Source organism: Canis lupus, chromosome 1, assembly GCF_003254725.2.
Source record: "Canis lupus dingo isolate Sandy chromosome 1, ASM325472v2, whole genome shotgun sequence".
In the NCBI taxonomy this organism is placed as follows: domain Eukaryota; kingdom Metazoa; phylum Chordata; class Mammalia; order Carnivora; family Canidae; genus Canis; species Canis lupus.
Genome location: NC_064243.1, coordinates 51,614,113 through 51,633,986, shown reverse-complemented (window position 1 = coordinate 51,633,986; position 19,874 = coordinate 51,614,113). Strand labels below are relative to the sequence as shown.

Below are 19,874 nucleotides of genomic sequence, written 5' to 3'. Positions count from 1 at the left end.
GGCATTAAGAGTGGAAGCAAGGAGAGACCCTTGAAGGATACTGCAGAAGCCTAATGGGGACTGTGGAGGCTTGGGAAGGTACATTCTGAGTGGAGTGGGAAGTGACCAGCTCCAGGATATACTCTGAGGATAGAGCCATGAGGCTTGCTGATGGTCAGGGTGCCACTGAAGGATAAGAGAAGAGTGAAGGATGATGTTTAGGGTTATGGCCTAATTGTGTCATTGACTGAGATGGAAATAACCAAAATGACCAAACAAAAGTGGATTTGGGGGAGAAATAAAGAGTTGTATGTCAGAGGTCATGTTTGAATCACCTATTTAGATACTTAAATGTAATGAGCAGGCAGGTGTTTCTACAAATTAGAAGGATGGTTAAGGTTGAGAATATACATTGTGAACTCTGTCATCGGTATGTAAAATGGTTCAGAACTGTGAGCTAGAACAGGGTTGCACAACAGAACAGGTACTATTTTGTACTGGGTATGTCTCTGTTGTGAAGGGCTGTCCTGTGCATTGTGGGATGTTGATAGCAGCATTCCTGATCTTAACACCCTAGGTGCCCATAGCATTCCCTCAAGCTGTGACAAAATTGTCTCCAGACATTGCCAAGTGACCCCTGCAGGGAGAGTTGTTGCAAGAGTGCAGCTGGAGAAGAGAGATGGCCTGAGCCTCTAGCCACATGGCCTGTGGGGCAGAGGAGCCAGTGCAGGTTGGTGGGGTGGGGTGGGGGGTGTGCAATGAGCTGGAAGGGGCACTGGGAACCTGCATCTTGGCAGCTGTAACCTGTCATTGAGATTTGGAGTAAGATGAAGACAAAGCACTGGCCACTGGGTTTGGCAAAATGGAGGCTCTTGGGGACTTAAGATGTATCTTAAAGTGGTGAAGGGGATAAAAGAGCTATTAACTGAGTGATAAGAAAGTGGGGTGGGTGTGGAGAGAGGACACAGAAAGGATGGGCAATCTTTTTTTTTTTTTTTAAAGATTTGTTTATTTTTGAGAGAGCAAGTGGGAGTTGAGGGGGAGAAAGAGAGAGTGAGCACGCACACAGAGGGAGAGGGAAAAGCAGACTTCCCACTAAGCAGAGAGCCCGACTTGGGGCTCCATCCCAAGACCCTGGGATCAGAATCTGAGCCAAAGGCAGATGTTTAACCAACTGAGCCATCCAGGTGACTTAGTTGGGGAACCATTTGGAAGAGATTTGTTGAAGAGAAAAATAGAGAAATGGTATAATGAACATTTCAGAGTATGGGGGTAAGAAGGAATTTTTTTAAATGTGACAAATGTACTGGAAAGTGGAAGCATTACAGAAATGAAGTCCTTGGGTAGATGGGAGAGGATAGGCTTTGGGACTTAAGGGGCTTACTTTAGATAATTGCACAGAGGGTACGGTGTCTGTAGTAAGAGAAGGGAAAGCTGGATATATGGGCGCAGCTGTAGTTAAGTTGGTATACATTTTTCTGGGAAGGTGTGTTAGTACTCATGTGATGCTTCTGTTTTCTTAGGCAAATAGGAAGCTAATTTATTAACAAAGAATGAGGAAAAAAACAGTTGCCAAAGAGAAAGCAAATATGAATTCCTTAGGAATATGCAGACAGCATGTTGCCTGTTTGAGCTGTATGGCTACGGGCTTTTGATCACAGGTTTGCTCTATGGTCGGGCTTCTTCCTGCGCCCAGGCCTTCTTGTCTGGACTCTGATATCCACCTACAGCTGGCTAAATCCTGCCACTCCTGTCTCCTCTCTTTTAGGGCTGTACTCCTTTTGCAGGTGGGTGGATTTCCTGAGTTTCAGCTACCAGCTTGGGCCAAGTGCTTCTTTACCCTTTCGGGCATTATACCTAGAACCACAGGGCTGCATCTGTGGCTTCAGCAGGGACGTTTAGACCTCACTTAGCTTGCCCTCCACTACTGAGTCCTGAGTCTGCCCTGCTGCACTGGTGCCCTCACTCCAGTCCTATTAGGACAGAAGGGAAGTTTTGAGTGAAAATTGGGAAGATTCAGATTTGCAAAGGCATGTTAGTGGAATACTAATCAGTATTTTAAAGCTCCTCATGGGGTACAAAATTCTGTAGATACAGCAAATATAAATGATCATTTTTTATATGGATTATTGAAGGATTTAATCAGATGAGGAGAGTCAAAAGCAAGCACATCAAATATTGTGAAGTTTCAGTGATGGTTAATCAGAGCAGAGCCTTAAAGAATAGGTTGTTTTGTTCTTGGAAGATGGTGCCCTGAGTAAAAATAATTAAGATAAGTTGGATTGAAAATGGAGGGAAATACAGCAACATCGTCAGTTGTGAGTTTCACATTCTTATGAAGTCATACTGCTGCACAGGGTATGCTTGTATGCAGGTGTGTGTGTGTGTGTGTGTGTGTGTGTGTGTGTGTGTATGTGTCTATATATACTGGGGACAGTGGAGGGTGAGTGGGTGGGTGGGTGGTGTTTGTGGAGGGATTTTTGAAGCAGTAAGACTCAATTTTGATTTTCTTAAACCATCCAGCTTGAATTTGCATTTTGGATTTCTTCTTTTTCTCCTGTAGCCCAACTCTACATTAATGATACCATTTCCAAGAATTTATAAATACTTTCCTTAAAAATCCTGTCTTGAATTTTGTTCTTTTTCTTTCCCTTTTTTTCTTGATGGCAGTGCTGCGAATCCAGTGGTGCGATTCTCTTTTGCCCCGTCCTCCATCAGGCTTTGGTCCCAGTTCATCTGCTTCAGATTCCTTGATAATATGAAAGTCCTTCAGTTTCCAACTGTCACCCTTCTTCTCTCCCCTTAGAGAAGAGATATATCTTTGCTGCTCCCAGTGTTGCTTCTACATTGTCTTCAGCGTCCTCTTTCTCTAATGCAAATTGTCAGGACACTGGCTCTACTTTTTCTAGGAGACAGTTAAACTTTGGGGTCTCCAGTATTTCCATCAGTGATCATTTTTCTTAATTTCTCTGTGATCTAATTACTAACACAGCCATGCAGGTGTCTGTCTTTCCAGTGGGGTCTCTTATAAATATATCAGAGACATGTATTCTATTTTATTTGTTAACTGCCCATCTTCAGGTACCATAAGCATCATAAAAACTCAACATATCTAAAATGAAGATCATCATATTTCCTCAAACATTCTGTTTTTGAATTTAGCACTTGGTTAATGGCATCAGTATCTGCTTACTCAAGGAAAGTAGATCTACTAAAACTGACTCCAAAAGAGGCAGAAAACCAACTAATAGCAATGGATGATGTTATCAAAGCTATTAATAAATTACCTTTAAAAATACACCATGCCTAGATGGCTTTAGAAATGAATTAATTCAACTTTCCATGGAATTGTTACTTCCCTTAAACTTTGTTAAAAGGAATAAGCCTCCAAAGTCCTTTCTTTTAAATGATCAGAGCATATTACTGACACCAAAACTTGACAGAACAGCTTTAAATTAGATAATTATTCTATTACACAATTTTAGTAATTGTTAAAGAGATTTGGCAGTACATTACAAGAAAAATACACTACAACTAAGAGGCATTTATTTCCTGAATATATAGGTGGGCTTATAAAAATTTATAAAGAGGTCAAATCAGTATATGGTGGTAAAAATTAAAAGAGGCAAATTAGATAAGTCATATAGGAGGCATTTTGAATTAATAGATACTTTTCTTAAGTCAGCATTTGGCTTAATGGTAAAATACCAAAAATATTTCTAGTAAAATCTGAACAAGACAAGAATGTTGGTCATGGCTACAACTATTTAAAACTGTTATTGAAATTGTAGGCAATGTTAACAAGAGAAATAAATAAAAAGTATAAAAACAAAGGAAGAGTTATGCTACCTTTTGTAGATTTTATGGCCAATAATTAGAAAATATAAAATGAATCACCCCCAAAACTGTCATAAATAAGAGAATTCAGTGAGGTTATAATTATGCATACCACGGTTGCACTATGTATAAATAATAACCTATGGGAGAATGCAGTAACAAAAAATGGAAGGAAGCAAGTCATTTACTATAGACAAAGAAAATATATCAGAAAATAAAATACCTATGAATGAACTCAAAAGGAGATGTATAATGTTACATAAAGAAAACCTTACAACTCTATTGAAGGACTTAAAAGAAGGCTTGGAAATAAGATATTCTAAGTGTAACAAGACCACTTGAAGTGTCCTAAAAATTCAATGTCGATTTTTCTGGACAATCAGAAGATCTTGTTTTCTTATGAGAAGAAGAAAATAAGAAAACATAAACATGCGAGAATAGCTTAGCAGATTCTGGAAAGAAGGTAGGTGAATAGGGACCAGTCCCACAAAATATTAAAACTCTGCTGTTCACTTTGGTAGCCACAAGCCACATGTGGTTTTTTTGAAGTATAAACTAATGAAAAATAAATAAAATGAAAAAATTCTGTTTCTCAGTCAAACTAACAGCATTTCAAGGACTCTGTGTGACTAGTGGGTTACTATACTGTATAGCGAAACAAGAATATTTCTTTCATTGCAGAAGGTTCTATTGGACACTGCTCTATTAAAACACTATTTAATCTCAATAATGAAAACAGCTTGGTACTGGAGAGGGAACAGTTAAGAAACAGAATTGAGTACAAAATTCAATACAAATAATGTGGGAATTTATAGATTGTGATAAAGGCTGCTTTTTAAAGGTGAAGAAAAGAGAGGCTATTTTTTATATGATGTTGGGACAATTGACTAACCATTTGAAGAAATATACAGCTGGATCTTTATCTCTTTATATACACCAATATAAATTCCAGATAGAACAGAGATTTAAAATGTACAAACAGAACAAACAAAACTCCTCATGTTCCAGGACAAAAGATTAGTCCATTTATTTATAAACTTGAAGTGGAGACATTTGCAATGCATATAACTGCCAAAGGGCTAATTTCTTTAATTTAGAAAAAGCTCCTGCAAATCAATAAGAAAAAGACAACTAAAACAATATAAAGAATAATGTAAATAGGGGATCTGTAGGAAAATTAATACACATGTCCAGTAATTATATGAAAGGATACTCTACCTCAGTCACTGGAAAAGAAACACCCCTAAATATTTTAGTGTACATTCCTTACAAACAAGGATATTCTCCTACATAGCCACAATACAAACACTGCAATCAGGAGACTACTCCATTCATATTTTGCCAGTTGTCCCACTGTCATTCTTTACAGCAACAAAGCTCCAATCCAGAGTCACATGTCCTATTGAGTTGTAACATCCCTCCATTCTCTTTCTGTCTGGAACAGATCTTTTTCCCCTTGACTTTCATGCCATTGATATTTTTAAAGATTATAGGCCAGTTACTTTGTAGAATGTTTCTCGGGTTGAGTTTGTTTGATATTTCCTAATGAGTAGATTCAGGTGATATATTTTGGCAGGGATATCACATTGCATTGTATCAGGTGGCATATGATTTTGATTTGCCCCTTTATTGATCATGTAAACTTTGATGCTTTGATTTAGGTTATGCCTGCCAAGCATATCCATGATAAAGCTGCTCTTCTTTCCTTGTAATTAGTAAGTATCTTGTAAGGAGATGCTGTGAAACTAAGTTAATGTGTAGTTACCTGTCAAACTTTCATTCATTTATTTTTATTAGTGTGGATTCAACCAATTCTATTTGATGGGCTATACTCCATTTTACTACCATTATTTATTTTGATGCTCAAATTGTTCCTGGGTTGGCAATTGGGGACGCTTTAAAAATGTTGTCTCTGTCCCTTGAACATGTCCCATTTTTCTTGAAGCCTTTCCTTATTTTTCTTCCTCCTTTCCAACTACTTTAGGCTCATTTTGTACTTTCTCTGCCTTAGTCCTGGAATCCACCATTTCTTCAAGGAGGATTGCTTCATTTTCATGGTATTTAGAAACCAAAATCTAGGTACTAGTTGTGCTCATTGCTTTTGGGGTGCCACTATTCTCTGCGTCTCAGTGGACAGAACTATACCTACACATGGATAAGGACAAGCATATTTATTTCTACATCTCTCTTTATATACATTGAAAATCACATGTTCATACCAATATCTCTAGTTCTAATTTTACACCACAGGGTATGTTCTAATTTTCTTTCCAGGTTTGTAGCTCCCTTGGCTTCCATTATCCTTTTTATTTAGTTATTTGATCTACCGCTGCATGTGACCAATGTCCCACTGCCACCACTGCCCCTACACCGCTCTCCCACCTTAGTGCAGATGTCCTTCTTGCCACTTGTTCCAATTTCTTTTGTGGTGTCACTGGGCTGCTTCTCACCATGTGGATGTCCTCTTCACTATTCAGGCTCTGACACCCCTCTCTGGACCCATGGTTTCCCCACTGTGGGTGAACACTGATTGTGCTGGGCACCACCTTGTGGTTTGGACAGATTGTTGGAAGAGGAAGAACTACCCAGTCTGCATGTCCTGTTTGCTTATGTCTCTAGTTTCCAACCAAGCTTGAGAGGACTGCAAAACCAAGAGGCTCAAACATTTCAACAGCTTCCACATAGCAACTCATTCTGAGGAAAAGAAACCCCTTTTATTGTATAGATATCTATATAAAGCAAATTGCTTTCATGAGTTATTATGTGCAATTGATGTAAATACTGAGAATCACAGTATTTGTTCTGGCCCAAAGAGTTATTTTATAAAAGTTCCATTATATAGACCTGTGCCTAGACTTAAGCTATAAAAATACTCAAACATGGTAAAGTTCTAAATTCTCATGAAAAAGGATACCTGTGAATGCAGCTTTACATTTCTCTATTATTGGTAGATAGGATAAGAAGGAACATTTTGTTCACCATGATAAGTTTTGAAACAATTATTTAGATTGACCTCAGTGTCTGCTACTGTAATCTATAAAACAGCAACTCTATTACATGGAAAATAGTACTGGAACCCAGCACTAATATTTTCATAAAGTTGAGAAAGGGGTAATGCACAGGATTATGAAATGTCCCTGTGTGATGTGAGGTTTTGCATAATTTGCATATAAGCATTAAAGAATCACCACATTGCCTGGGGAAGAATTTCCAACTCTGTCACAAAAAAGGTCAGCTTTAAGTGTTGCTGTCATAATGACAGTGTGAAGAGCCAAAGGGATTTTTTTTTAAAGGAGAGAAAGTTTTTGTGATTAAAACCTTTCATATAAGCCTAAGAGAAAACAGTATCATCCAATAAGGCTCCAATGAAGTAATAAAGACTTTTATTAAGTTGACATTACTTGAAGAGAGGCATTTCTACATTTTAAGAAACTACAGGTCTATTTACATTCTGATTATATAGGGCATTGGACTGCCCAGGATGAGGAGAGTTGACCAGGTCAGTACTTGGATTCCTGAAACAAAATGCCTTCTGTTCCTCCTTAACTTGGCTATTTAATGACTTATAAACTTGCAGTTCCTTATTTAATACATCCCATATTTGGCATTATTCTAAGGGGAAAGTCTTTAAAAATTCAGTTTGTGCCACTTAGTACAAACTGGGTGCACTATGAACTGATATTATTTCATTTCAGCATAAGTAAGGAGAACAGGTACATAAATTTAATTGAGAGTCTACTACTAGCTTGAATCCAGACATTTAATGGTTGCTTTAGTATGCAGCCATTAAGCTAGTATGCAGCCATTAAGTCAATCTCCTCAATATACCTCTATGTAGATGTTCATCCATGCCTTGTAGAAGAGAGAAATAAAAGTTTATTGTTAACTGGATGCATCTGATGGGGACCAAACCTTCTAAGGCCATATCCAGCTTAGTCACTCTGGTGGTCTCTACTTTATTCCTGATGGGAATTTTTTTAAAGATTTATTTATTTATTTATTTATTTATTTATTTATTTATTTATGTATTTATTTATTTGAGAGGGAGACAGAGAAAGTGAGCAGAGGGAGAGGGAGACAAGCAGACTCCCCACTGGGTGGAGAGCCTGATGCAGGGTTTGATACTAGGACCCTGAGATCATGACCTGAACCAAAATCAGAAGTCAAATACTTAACCTACTGAGCCACCCAGGCCCCCAGTGGGGATTTTTTAAAAAGGATTTATTTGTTTCAGAAAGCAAGAAAGACAGAGGGGAAGAGAGAGAGAGATAGAGAGAGAGCAAGCAGGGTAGGAGGAGAAGGAGAGAGAGACAGAAACTCAAGCAGCTCCACACTGAGTACAGAGCCTTTTGCAGGGCTCAATCCCATGACCCATGAGATCATGGCTTGAGCCAAAACCAAGAGTCAGAAGCTCAATCGACTCATCACCCAGGCACCTTGATGGGGATCTTTTTTAATGGGGACTCTCCAGTGGATATTTTTTTCCTTTTCCCATTGAATACTTATTGTAGGTCACCAAGTACTTGGCACTCTATTACATTCAAGAAGGATATTGTGCCTTATGGAATGGGTGGAAATGTGGTATGATAATATCTAAACTTCTTTGATGGTTTTTCAATGGATACTTGAGATACTTGAGAAAGAATATATATGGATCACAGATAAGGAGATGTGGAGATGTTTACCAACATTTAACTTAATAAAGCATTCAGTGGAGAAGTGAGGTATCTCAACAGGCATAGTCTTATGTTCTTACAGACTTTTAGGTGGCGTGGCTCAAGGACTGCATACATTGACTGTGGAGTAGAGTGTTGATTTGATAGACTGTCTTAGTCACAATGCTTTTTTACTGTTGAGTCAAAATGGCTTTTTCAAGAAAAATAAAAAATGTGAAGGTATTCATTGGTGTATTGGTCACATGGTATGACCTCAATTTTCAATTGGCAATTTACAATGTAGTATTTCATTTGTGTCACATGCTTCATATCAAATCATGGTTTGAATGTGTTGGGGCCTTGTTCAAGTATTAACTAGGTTGATGTATGTTTATTTCACACATTTTGAAAAAAAAATCAATATGAAGGAAATTAAAAATCTCAGTAAAGTCATAAGATTCCTCTAGAAGAAACATTATGTAGTAGTTGTCTCATTTTGTGCTATCCTCATCTGTGAAATTAGGTAATCCCTGTACCATAACTTGTCAATATTAACAAGTACTTGTAATTTGTACCATTCAATTTCTACTGTATACTCAACTATTCACTGTAGTTTTTGTGTTTTTTTAATAGATTTAGGAATTGATTAATGAAATATAAAATGCTAGACCAACTTACAACTACTTTTAACCTTACCCACCAAAATCTATCTCCTGGTTCCCTGTCAAAGTTCCACCTTCACAGTGAGGTGGGTTGTCACCTTAATACTGTTTGGATCTACTCAGCTACTCTTTATTAAAGCTACTGAGAATTTTGAATGATAAGACACTCTATTTCAGGGCCACTCATCACATTTGCTGATAAATGCTAACAATAGTTCACTGTGCACTTCCTTTACTAAATTCACCCTACTCCCTGTCAACAGGGAAAGGTGTCAGAAAAATGTACCTAATATTGCTCCCAACCTTATTTAGTAAATGCATTTGAGTACTGGGCTATAGATTAGTTTGACTTGTGCTTCTATTTGTGGCTACTCACAGATACAGCTTGTCTCTTCACCCCTATTAGATCTTTTAGAGAAAATCTAGCACCAAAGGGGAAAATTGAAATAAATTAGGAGAAAAATATCCTCTCATATCCGCTAATGCATTTTTCTGCTTAATAATCTCACATTAGACATTAGACAAATATTTTTGGTAGAAAAGTGCTTTCATTTCTTTTCTCTTACTAGTATTGTAATATAAATTCTAAGAGATGTTAATTCACACAGTGTGAGGTGGATATTTATATTAATGAAATACATGTCCAGAGCTGTTCCTTTCTCCAAATTAGTTCATATTTTATTCCACACAAAGAAGACACACACACACACTCACACGCACACAAACACACACACACACACACACACACACATATATATATATATATATATATTTATAAAATGATTGTAAGTAATATTTTAGCATTCTTTTTGGGAGCCAGTGCACTAAAATCCTAGGAGGCTATGTCAAAAAGATGAAATCCTAAGGTATGATCAGGCAAAACAGCTCAAAGCTGAAAGCATGCCAAAAACAGTTAAATAAAAATGCATATTTTTATTTCTTGACACAATTGATAAATCTAGAGAAGATTGTAGTTTAAACATAACAATCTTAACATTTTTTAAAGCAACGCTTAGCTTCAATTTTGATCTCTGTTCTTTTCATTTTTCTAATTTGTATACTGTTAAAAGTCACCACTCTCATGGGCACCTTGGTGGCTCAGAGGTGGAGTTTCTGCCTTTGGCTCAGGTTGTGATCCCGGGGTCCAGGATCAAGTCCTGCATCGGGCTCCTTGCAGGGAGCCTGCTTGTCCCTCTGCCTATGTCTCTGCCTTTCTCTCTCTCTCTGTCTCTCATGAATAAATAAATAAAATCTTTAAACAAACAAACAAACAAAAACACCACTCTCACCATTACCTTTTTCCTTGATGGAATGGAGCATATTATGTCTTAGGAATAGAAAAAAAATAGGAAAAAAAAGAAACAGCACAGAAAGAATCTATGAATAGAAGTTATTTCAAGTCTTTACAGAGTGTTTGCTTTATTTAGCAAATAAAGCAATAATAAACTTTGGACCAAAGTGTGCAATGCCAGCTAGCTTACTAATAGTGCAACACCAACATAACTACAATGGAATTCAAACTGGCTATTAAGTTATGCTTGTGTAGACAGTGGCAATATGTTAGACTACTGTGAAGAGAAAAAGCAGCCGCGCTGATGGTCTGTGGCCCCAAAGAGGCCACTTCCATATGCTCTCCATTGCCTGACAGCTTTTCCGTCCCATCCCAGCTCTCCTTGGCGACATCCATATGGTAGCCACAGATTGAGAGCTTGCCTTTCCTAAGACAGTCAGGTCTCACTTGGTATTCTAGTGAACTCAATACTGGTGAACAGTGATTCATAATTTTATTGCAAAAATGATTATGAATACTAGGTTCTCCTACTTTCTTCAAAGGGACAGTTATGGATCCTGATAGCCTTAACTTTTGTTTTTAATAGAAAGAAATAGAAAATTTTAATTGAAAGAAAACACATTTTCATCTTATCCCAGAACGAATCAGCTTACCATCCGTGCATTATGTAGTGAGGAGCCAGAAAATAAGAAGCACATGTATAAGTGGGCTTCCATGTTACTGTTTCAAGGTGCCAGTCACATAAACGGAGGGCGGTGAATTTAGTGGAAGTGGCAGGTATAAAATGGAGCGAAAACATGAACAAAGGATTTTTCTGAGAATGACCATTAGTTTTTGTATTTCTTGAGGTTTAGTTATGTTTAAAATTTTGGGCCTTACACATTCATTTCTTTGTTCACTGAACATGTGTTGTTTTCAGACTCTTAAAACCCTGGCATCACCTGTTCCATTAGGCAAAGACTTTCTGGTCAATGGTCACTAGATTTATGTCAGCAGAGAGACTACCACAGCCTGAATGATAAAGAACAGGATCAAAGTATAGAAGACTTTCTTAGAAGGAGGGCCAGATCTCTTAGTAGGAGACAAATACTACTTGGACAACAGACTGCAGAGGAGTATATGTTTTTCTGTTAACTGAATTTTTTTCATTTAAAGAAATTTCTCACTTTCTATGAAGCTTTTTAAAAACCAGAAAGAATATTGACAAAGATTTATAATTTCTGAAAGAAAAAATGTTAAATCCTAGAGAAATATTCAACACAAACCAAACTGACATGATAGTAAACTCAAATGCATAATAACATTTTTTTTTAAAGGAGTATGGCATCTCACATATTTAAAATGACAAAAACAGCTATTGGTACCTTCTCTTAATGTAATTTCCTAAGTTAAGAATTTATTCATTTCTTCCTTCCTACAGGAATTCCTCCAGGTCTGAATTTGAGGTTACTTGTGACATAGCTTCCTTTTGGGAAGCCTAAGAGGCCAGCAGAAACATCACTTTTCCCTTAACTTATTGCCACTGATGATGGGGCCTCTCCAGGAGTCAAAAAACATTGTTTTCTTGAACACTCTCCCATCCCTCCCCCTTCCTCCCCCAACTTGGCAGGATTTCTTAGGTCCTGATAACCCGCTGTGGCTTTGGTCTGTAGGCTCTTCCTATTACCTGATTCCGTACCTCCCAGCTTCTGGATCTTTTGGCATTACAACTCACATGGGATTGGTGGGCGTAAGGGAGGTGAAAGGGGAAGTGGGAAACAAAGAGGGTGTTTTGTTCCCATCAATGTTTTTGGCTGTGCTATGTACATATAACAACATGCAGGAAAATATTAATCCACGGGGCAGAGGTGGGAACTTTTGTATGACCTATCATCTTAGAGAAACCTGAATACCATAGATAAGATAAAGGTTGAGTAGAATTGATAATGAAAGAATCTGGAAACTCAGTGGTCTCTCACTCACCTATAACAATGTACAAATATTTCTAGAGGAGAAATCATTTGAAGCTGACCTAATGCCAACAGTCCTCTCTCTCACCCTTTTCCAAACACACACAAACACAGTCCTTGTCAGTGCTCCAGCACCTGTGATTCTAATGACAAAGGGGTGAGAGACTCCCACATCTGCCAGAGAATGGGGCATCCCTCCATAATTTTAGTTCCTTTAAACTTAATGATTTTCTTAAAAACCACTGTTTATTAGGAAAAGGTACACTTGGTTCTATGTGCATGCAGTCTGTTTTCTCTTTATAGGGAACTAATTAACACACGATCACACCCCACTCAGGCATGAAAGCTGCAAACAACTGCACCCCAATGTGATCTGTGAGACTTCGTATAAGATGTGCCCCGCATCGTTGCAGTGACCTGCATTAACTAGGAAAAGCTCGGACGAGTAGGACCTAATTGACAGGTAACTTCTCTTCATTTTATTTTCAAAGTAATTAGACTCATGGCTACAAGACCACAACAGTGCTGGCAGACTGCTCACAGCCTTTTCTGATGAGTTGGCGATACCTTGTACATTAACAAGCCTGGAGTTTGCCGCTATTGTCCTGTGGATTCAGAAGGAGCAGAGTCATCTTTTCCTCCAGGGCACTCGTAGTGAGATGTACATTGAGATGGTTGTTACGTGAACTAATGAACTGAGGGAGGAAGAGCATCGACCACAACTCTAGGCAAACAAAGTTTCTTACCAAAAGAGATCTTCAGAAATGATTCATTTGATTGATTCACAGCGAGGGTGCTTCCTTCATTTCAAATGGTTTAAGAAAATCAGTTTGAGCGAGTGACAATTGTGGTGGAGCGACAAGTGGCAAGGGGGAGGGACAATGATCTACCCTGCTTGGTGGCCATCAGCTGTATCAAGCAGGCACCTGAACACTCTGTGGCTCTTCAGACTCTCGCATGTGGAGAGTCACGCCATGCCCATCACACAGACCAGAGATGAAGAGGTGCCCTCACATTGAACTCTCAAGCTGCCATGGGAGCCTGGCCTCCTACGTACTCCTTCGGCATTCTTTATTTATAACTATGTAGATGTACTTGCTGAGGCCCAGATAATCTGCCTTTTTTTCTCAATTACTCACGAGATTTAGGCAAAGTTGCCTATTTTTTATTTCATTTCTGGGGTTATAAATTACTGAAATTGCAGGCAAGGAACCAATCCAGGATCTATTTGCTAGAAGCCTCTCTAGGTTAGCTTGGCTTACTATTTCTTATTCCAATGTGAAAACCATCATTACAACTACTTCTCTTTGAACTCTGAGAATGGAGAATCCTGAAAATTTGACAGTTGGTGGCAATTTATGTAACTTGTTCTATTACTGTTGGCAGAATGTAGGAAAACATAAGAATGAGAATCTGAATCTATAATACACACATACACACACACATGCACACACACCCATATTTATATTATGTTTTAGAAGCAGCAAAAGACAGACATCGCAGTGTTGGGACGAAAGAGAGATTGTTTGCTGGATGGGACTTAGCACTCAGGGCAACTTTGTTTTTATTCCTTAGTTACTGGGTAGTTTCTTTTTTTTTTTTTTTTTTTTTTTTACTGGGTAGTTTCTAATTATCAACTGGTGAGTACGCCTGCCCTGGTCTGCCTCTCTCTTTCCTCTGTCCCCTCTCACCTGCTGCCCTGGGGATGGCTCCCCTCACCTGCTCCCTCACACACACCTGTCTTCTGAGCTACAAGACCCAGCCTTCCCGCTGCCTCCCCACAGCCTGCTGAAATCTCTGTGTGTGCTTTCACAGTTTGTTCCCCCTGCTGGATACATCTCTCCTTTTGCTGGCCTCTCTATTTCTTGACCTTCGTAGTCCAGCTCCGACCCCACCTTGGGGAAGCCTCCACCACAACTGCCCTACCTCTTGACTCCCCCGCCTCTAACCTCACAGGTCAGCCTCTAAGATCTCTACATGGGCACCTCTGTCTCCCCTGCTAAACAATGCTCCGTAATTATCAAGGAGTAGAAATAGCAACTCACATTTGTAATGAGCCTTGCATACCCAAGGCCTTCGCTATACATTTGACCCTTACAGAGACCCCTCAAGGTAGGTTCAAATGCCATTTTCCACACATGAAAACAGAACAGTTAAAGTAGATGGTCCTGACTGACACAGGTGATGTGGTAGAAAGGAGACTACATGAGTCTGCCCTATAAGCTCAGGCACTTCTAGGGCATGGTGTTCCTCCCTCGAGTGTGGGGGTCTTGGCTGGTTCCTCTCTGTCTTCCCCAAGCACCTGTGGCTGTCAGTAAATCTTTGTTGAATTGAATTGGACAGGAGGTAGATAAGAAAGGGGTTGGTGAGCTGGGTGATTTAAGATTTAATCCCACCCCATGCCTTCACTGTCTTTACAACACCTAGACCTCCTGTGAGGCTCCCACAAGGGGCTGTTCTTCTTGTGAGGGAGGAAGCACCTGTATCCCTCGACAGCCCATTTCTAAGGAAACCAAGACAGGAATGTATGCCAGTAGATAGCAAGACTAAGAAAGACCCTGTTATGAAACTATTGATAGTTAAGACTTCTTGGTCCTTTAAAAATTATATATGCTAAGAAGAATTAATAAAACATATGCACTACAATGAAGTGTAAAAATAGGTTTATGATGATTAAAAGTTTTCAGTAATTCTGTTACAGTAAGCATTTTTCATAATGCTATTTTAAAAGTGTTTTCTTTTATGTTTCTGTCATTTTAATTTTCCTTATCATTGTTTTATGAATTATAAGGTAAGAAATAGTTAATGTCCTTAATGGAAATCTCATATTCTACAGAATGCATGAAAACTTGGTCATGGGAGGATTAGAAACATTAAGACAGAACTCAAAGGACATGAAACTGCTGACAGGCCGGGTGCCCATGCTCTGCTGATCCAGCCCAGACCCCAGCTTCTGGTTGCTGGGAATGGCCCAATGCCCAGGTGTCGGCTGCTCAGGGATGTAGGTGAAGCAGTGTATTCTTCATTGTCCCCATGCAAGGACATATAACAGGTTCACTTCCCATCCCAGATATAGCACTGGAAGCCATGTGTCCTGGCAAGCATCTCAGTCTGGAACAAACAAGGATGGCTGGCTACCCCGTCAAGGTGCTATCCAAAACAAAGATCATGAAAGAATGTTGAAGCTATTGAGGATTTTTAGTTTTCATTAGCTTACCAATGATTATCATCAAGTGTTCCCACTTTGAGCAATAAAAGGTTAACGTTTGACCTTAGAAAAAGGACTCTTGCCGCAGTTCTATCAATACATCTGGAATGCCGCTCATGCAATTCAATCCGTTTTCCTCTCCTACTCATGGCTATGTGCTATTCGGAAAGTATGCATGAACTTAGAAGTATGTGACACGTGCCCACGTTTGTACCCTTGGTGCTTAAAGTCCAAGGTTAATACTATTTGCCTTAGAGTGAGGTCATGCAAATGTTACGGATCATGGAATCAAACATGGACGTTAGGATAGGTGTGTGTGTGTGTCTGTGTGCACGCGCACGCGCAAGCATGCCTGAAGGAGGGAGGAGGCTCTCATCCTGATGTCTCTGTCCCAGTTTCTGCTCCAAAAGAAAAACTCTCTCTTCAGGGGCTGCCACAGGCTCTGGGAACCAGCAGGCCTAGGCGAAAGTGAGTCACATTATTTTTCTCTATGTTTTAAAATAAAAACTTGTGGTAGACTCAGTAGAAGATTCCTCTGGTTCTCAGTCTTTACCAAAGCAAAGTTATTTCATTTCTTCCCTTCCAGGGATAACATATCTGACATCATTTTAAAATTTAAAAAATATACATTGTCATTTTCTATTCTTTAATGGGCAAATGTTTAGTAGCCTTAAGCAAGTTACACAGAAAAATATATGTACTGAAAAAAAAAAAGAAAAATATAAGTACTGTATGCCACATAACAATGTTTAAGATGTCTGAAGAATTACCTATATAGTAACACATATTATCTATAATGCAGTTTATCTCTAACTGTACGTATATGTGGGATATGTACATGTCTGTATTATGAATATATATATATATATATAACTATGTTGTGTGTACACACAGGCATGGACACACATAAATACATACACACACACACACACATACACTCCCCCCCCCCCCCCCAGCTTTAGAACCACATAGCATGGTTGTTAACTCTGGGGAGGGGGCGGAAACAAGGTCTGGAAGGGCTCGAGGAATTTGAGGAAGATATCTTACCCTCACGCACTCTCCCTCAACAACATTTCAGTCTGGCCACATTGTTTATTCCCTCCACTGTTCATTCCTCTTCTCCAAGAAGATACTGGGTGCTCAAGAGGCACCATGCTTATTGGGTAAGGGTGAGGTCTTTGGGATACACTGTGTGGTTTTGAATTTTGCATGTGCCATTTCTGCCTGTGTGACCATGACCTGAATCCTTAACTGCTCCAAGCCTCAGTCTCCTAAAACTAAAAATCTAAAAATCCTTTTAATGAATAAATAACTGCCTATTTGGGGAAGACATGCTACACGGAAGGACCAGACTAAAATGGCTATTTCAATAAAGAAAGAGTATTACTGGATAAAAGTTTTTATATTAATTCCGATTTCCCTGAAGACATTGGCGCCCATTATTAGGAATTGGGAGAGTCACACAGATAAATGCATATCTAGAAACCTCTTCCTCTGTAATATTAAAAATACTGGTACCCTTGCACAGTGCCTTATATGTTTCAAAATGCATTAAATGACATCACAACTTCACATTTTTTGCTTTGTGCATTTGACATGGACTGGAGAGCTATTCTTCTTAATATCCATTTGGATGTGGCTAATTCTTTGTTTCTCTGAAAGATACGATAGCCTTTGTTCTGAAATGTTCCCTTGTCAATTTCCTTAAAATGGAGGGTAATGAGAGAAAATTTAAAATAAGAAGAGAAAATAGGCACCAGTTTCATAAGGACAATAGGTGAGTGGGACTTTATTTTCATGATATATCTCTAGACAAAAGCATTTACAGATGGTATTTTTTTTCCTTTATAGTTAGAGGTGATTTCAGAAAAGATTTGTGCCCTGGAAATAGCTGAAAGCACCCCAAATGTCCATAGAGGTGAGAACCGAATAGCACTAACAACTGTATTTGAAAGGAAAATTTTTACTGTGAAAAAATTAAATCGCCACTAATAAGATATGTACTTCTTTCCTGGGGAAAAGGAGACTACCTCATAAATTTTAGGCTCAAGTTTTTATTTTGTTTTATTTTATTTTATTTTTTTAAAGATTTTATTTATTTATTCACAGAGACACACACACACACAGAGGCAGAGACACAGGCAGAGGGAGAAGCAGGCTCCATGCAGAGAGCCCGACATGGGACTCGATCCAGGGTCTCCAGGATCACGTCCTGGGCTGCAGGCGGTGCTAAACTGCTGTGCCATGGGGGCTGCCCTAGGCTCAAGTCTTTAAATAAAAAATTAAAATATCCCCAATAATACAACCATAAATTCAATATATTTTTTCTACCTAAATTTTCTCCCTCCTCCATCTTTCCCGCTTATGCTATGTATCATTCCATCTTTCTAGTGTATCTCTCCACCTGTGTCTATCATCTACCTACTTGTTTATCTGTCTGTCTGACTGCCTTTATCTTCTGAATATCTACCAGATCTTGTTATATAGAGATATATTCATTTATATCTTATTTCTTGGCTTCTTCTCTTCCTTCTTAAACTGCAGAAACTACCATTGGAGTTTCACACGGTTAATATGTCAACAATCCTAACAACAATAATAGGTGACATTTATCCATTACCAAGTGCCAAGCTTGATTACTCTGTTCATGGAAGCTGTTTTTCCTAATGGTGCCCCAAGTTCTACCAAGGTAGATTTCATTACTTCTATTTTGTTTCTGCCAAGGTATAGAGTAGTTCAGCAGCCTGTTCAATGTCACATAGTAAAGTTCCCAGGAACCCTGGGAGAGGTTGTGGAGGGGAGGAAGGAGTCAAGTAGAAAGGATGTGGGGCAGGGGAGGAAGGAGTCAAGGGTCACTGTAAGATGGAGACGCTAGTGAGCAAAGGGCAGTGTCATTGCTGGAGACACACAAGCTGTTGAGGGCTGTTGGGAAATGGTAATAGTAATAGCTTTCACATCAGAGGTGGCAGATGTGGTCATGGTGGCAGACATGTTTACCTGTAGCTCATGAACGTCATCATTTAATTCTCTCAGTGACTCTATGAGGAACATGATGGGTTTGATTTTGGACATGGTGCTCTGGATGTGGCCATGAGATGAGCCAGGGAAAATGTTGGAAAGGTCACTGAAGAGGCACAGTGTGAGCAAGAACCAAATATAGGAGTGATTGGTTCAGAGGCCACAGAGGCCATCTCACAGATTAGTGACTGGAAGAGGGGCCGATGCCAGTTGGGGAGCAGGAGAATGAAGGAAGGAGGATGAGGGGAATGCATGCTGAGCTGTGAGGTGAAATCTCAGAAGCCACGCCAAATAGAAGGTGGTCTGCATCGTCACCCAGTCAAAGGAGAGGCTATGAGGTGAGAAAGTTCAGATCTGAGAATATCAGAGTCACGGCTCTCCAAGAGAGCAACTGTAGAATGGTGGTGGGACTGAAACTTAATTCAGAAGGAGAACAATGTGATTGTGCAGAGGGGAAATGTCATCTTTAGGCATAGAAGTTCCTAGAAGTTCCCTTTCTAGGCAAGGTAATGAAAGAAAGAAGTACCATAAGGTTAAAATGGGGGTTAGGGGAGAGAGGAATGGAGGCAGGGCAAGGTGTTTAATTGCCCTTAGCTGTTGAGGTTCCCAGTAGCACTGGTACAAGTGGGATCCCTTTCTTCCTGTTTTCCCTGACTGTAAAAAGTCTCTAAAGTGTATTTCCAGGAAATGGGGATAGGGTGGGTGGACTGGAGTAAAAGGAAGTGGCATGGAGTTGGAAACACTGTGTTATCAGGACACGTGGAAAGGAAAGAGGAGGGTGGCTCAATGCTCTTCTTCATTGCCTACATGTCTTATTAGAGTTCATGGTCAAATTTATTATGTAAGTAGACTTGAACTCAAGAGACAGTCTCAGAAATGTGGTTAAGGTGGCATGCATGGTTAACAGTTTCCTTAGCATTACTCTCTTTGGATTTAATGGCTTCAGATAAGACTGAAATTTAAGGAATTATAAAGGAAATTGACAACTAGCCAATGTAATTTATAGAACATTAAAATGAAACATGAAAACAATCAAATGTCATTCATCTGTATGTGGTTGAGAGGACCAACACATCCCTAAATATGTTCTTTCTTGTGCATGGACAAAGAGACTCCTTCAATTGTTACCTTTGAAAAAGTGCCTCATTTTGAACATAGTGAAAGCTGAGGGTCAGTGGAAGTGGCTTCTCTCTGGAGGACAAATCCACATCAAAATGAAAGGTGAAGAGGACCAGTCTCAGGAGAGAAGGCAAGACATTCATTTAGAGGAGAAAC

General features: G+C 39.2%; 1 protein-coding gene and 1 long non-coding RNA gene across 4 annotated transcripts in view; one reads left to right on the top strand and one right to left on the bottom strand.

Moving 5' to 3' along the window:
* Window positions 1-19,874, bottom strand: part of PACRG (parkin coregulated) — a 516,291-nt gene that overhangs the window by 80,939 nt on the left and 415,478 nt on the right. The window lies entirely within an intron of this gene.
* LOC125755756 (uncharacterized) overlaps window positions 15,864-19,874 on the top strand; it is a 43,443-nt gene continuing 39,432 nt past the window's right edge. Inside the window, exon 1 of the long non-coding RNA XR_007413031.1 lies at window positions 15,864-16,049. This is a non-coding gene — a long non-coding RNA (uncharacterized LOC125755756). The remainder of the gene's footprint in view (window positions 16,050-19,874) is intronic.